Below are 3,023 nucleotides of genomic sequence, written 5' to 3'. Positions count from 1 at the left end.
ATGACCCCCTTTAAAAAAAAACACCTGATCGTGCATCCCGTTAGTAAAAGGACTCCAAGACTCAGGTGGATGCATCCGAGGAGAGAACTCTCAAATAAAACAGAAACACGGCCATCTGCACGAGAAGACCTCAAGGGTTGGGAGCCAAGACAAAGCCCTCATCACTTTGTTTCTGTTAGTCATGCACAATAAAGTCAAGCAATCCCCTGAAAATGGAAGCACGACAACCGGGTCCTGGCAACACTGCACGTAAACCAGGTGGCCGCTGCGTGGAGTGAACAGAGCAAGCCCGGCTCCAGCTCCGTGATCCAAAAATCAAGTTAATATGTAGTCGTCCCCGGGAGGGGACTTATCAATATCAAACTGATAAAACAGATACTACCTTGATCTTAAGCCAAATGCCGCGAAGCGATGCTGCATGGTGGGCAGCGGGAGGAAGCGTGACAATGGCCACGCCCATCTCGGCTTTGGTACGAAACTCAGGGAGACCTGAAACGCTGGGGGACGGTAAGGACACCGTCCCTACCCGTCGCATTGCGGTGCGGACCTGAAGCCTCGGGGGGTAGAGACTCGGCCCGACCGGGGGTAACTCTCGGTGGCTCTCATGATGCGGCGGCGAGTACCGGCAACATCGCCTCGTAACTCCCAAACGGCGTTCGTACGCAAGAGCCGACGTGAATCATGTCATCGGAAAATCCTTGGCTCGAGCCGACACGAGAGGCATAGGTCTCTGAATATTGGCAGTACGCTCTGATCTGGCGAAATTTTTTCGGCGGTGTTTAGGAAGTTTTGGCGAAAACCTTCTTTTGCAAACCGGGCCATACCAGGTAATTTTTGGCGCCAGTGTCCGAACCAAAGCAGCACAGAAAAGATTCTCTTCTCTCGGAGTCTGAAGCGTCAATCATCATCCAAAAAAAGTGGAAATTTTTGGCCATCCCACCTTGGCGACGGGCCCTCAAACGTTTCGCAGGTCGTGTGGCCCAGGTTTGGCTCTAAAAGGCTATAACACTCCAGAGAGGGGCAAGTTATCTCACTTCATCTATCTTGTTCACTTACCCAATCGGCACGCCTATGCGCGGGCTTCAGTCTTGTGGTCAGGAGGAGGAAAAGGGTGCTGTGACTGGCCACTTGGTGGCGCTGTAAGGTGAAAAAAAATGAAAAGGAAATGAAAAAGGACAACCAAACAATCATGAAAACAGCTACAGCTCGGCGGGCAGCAGTCAGTCCGATCGACTTGAAAAGTGAGGTCTGTGAGAAATTGAACCCACCAGGGGCCCGATTTTTCAAGAGCGCAAGTGACTTTTTGTTTTTTTTTTTTTTTTTTTACCTCCGGAGCACACAACCATATGCACAGCAAATGCTAGGGACGGAAAAGTCCTCATTCTGAAGCAGCGCTCTGGATCAGAACAAACGCTCATGTATTAAAAAAAGATCAGGAGGAGAAAAAAAACCCCAGCTCTGCTTTTTTTTCAACCCAGCACTTTCAGGGAGAGGAGCGCGAACGCAGTCCCCCACTACCATAACTTGCAGTAGATTTCCCACATTGGGGTCTGCAGGGGTCAGCCCGGCCGGGAGTCGTGCAATGTGACTAGCCTCGCCCTGGGTGACCGCCTTCGCATGATCATGGTGTCCTCGCCCTGGCCAGGTAAGTATGAGGCCCAGGCGGCCAGTCAGAGAGGTAAACCATTTCCTTCGTCTCTACCTACCGTCCTCATCCAAAACCGGTGTAACCCCCCGGCTCAGAAACCTCCCTTCCTCCGCTAGCCACGGAATTAACGGCTGCCTTCCCATTACTTGGCCTGCAATACATGCCAAGCGTTGGCACTAGCCAAGACGCTTGTCCAAACCCTGTTTTTAGATCAGTGTTTCCCCAAGTCAACCCGGCGTTCCTGGGGCCACACCCAACACTGCATGCAATGGTTTTCTGACTGGTCCACCTCTAATCAAACACAACCTGATTCAAGGAATCATCCAGACCTCATTAGTAAGAGACTCGAAAAGATCTTGAATCGTGTGCTTCAGCAGACAAAGGGGTCCTCATATGTCTGTAAGATACTACTCCCTTACCAACCCATTCAGTTAAAGTACGTTTACCTGATTGTGAGTGCAGGGAGGTGGCGAGCATCATGGCTCTGTATGAGTGAAGACGTCCAAGACCTCGAGGTGGCATGCAATCCGGGGAGAACTCTCAATACCAAAACAGTCAACGCACTGGCCCTCTAGACATAGAGCATGTACCGTCATGGGGCATCCAAGACAAAGCCGCTCCATTCCTTTTTGTTTATTCATCACAATAGAGCCAGCAAGATCCCTGGAAAACAGGGAAGCACAGAACACGTAGTCACCTGGAGGAAAGCAGCGTTGCAATAATCCAGGCAAACCCGATTGCTGTCAGCGTGATGCTTGAGATGAAACAGATTCAAACATGCCAGCGGCTCCAGCTCGCGTGAATCCCTAACAAGATCAATTTTCATATTGTTAGTCCCCTGTGTAGGGGGACGTAATCAGATATTTGTAACAGCTTGATAGAAGAACAGAGTTGGGGTTTTTTGATTTTTATTGCCTTGATGGGTCGAAAAAATTCTATTGTCACAGTATCATATCTGAAAATTTTGCCTTTTTTACGTTTTTTCACACGACATTTCTTTTCAATCACAGATTTTTTCTTTTAAAAACAGAACTTGAATCCATAGAATACACACGATGGTTTTTAAAATACAATACAATCTTCATTAAAAATCAGTCATTTAAAACCATTAAGTGTAACATTGTTTTTTAAAAGTCCATGTCTGTGGTGTGTTTTTAAAAGGTATGAACATTTTCGAATCTAAAACCAAATTTAAAATAAACACACAAGCATCTTTTTGTTCAAGTAAACAATTACATTTTTTAATGCAAAAGGCTATATATTTTGTGTTTTTTATTGTTTTTACTCAAGTCATCTCGTGTGTTGCAATAAACCGGGGGTGATTTAATTCTTATCAACTCCTGTTATCACCCCGTGCGTGGTTGGATCGAAGAAC

General features: G+C 47.2%; 2 non-coding genes across 2 annotated transcripts; both read right to left on the bottom strand.

The window, feature by feature from the left end:
* Positions 1–230: 230 nt before the first annotated feature.
* On the bottom strand, positions 231–413 carry LOC122142849. Its single transcript, XR_006158821.1, has one exon. It is a non-coding gene; the product is annotated as a U2 spliceosomal RNA (small nuclear RNA).
* A 1,073-nt stretch (positions 414–1,486) lies between these two features.
* Positions 1,487–1,653, bottom strand: LOC122142848. Its single transcript, XR_006158820.1, has one exon. It is a non-coding gene; the product is annotated as a U1 spliceosomal RNA (small nuclear RNA).
* Positions 1,654–3,023: the final 1,370 nt, after the last annotated feature.

Source organism: Cyprinus carpio, unplaced genomic scaffold, assembly GCF_018340385.1.
Source record: "Cyprinus carpio isolate SPL01 unplaced genomic scaffold, ASM1834038v1 S000000230, whole genome shotgun sequence".
Classification (NCBI taxonomy): Eukaryota; Metazoa; Chordata; class Actinopteri; order Cypriniformes; family Cyprinidae; genus Cyprinus; species Cyprinus carpio.
Note: the sequence above shows the minus strand (reverse complement) of the source record. Positions and strands in the feature narration are given on the sequence as shown.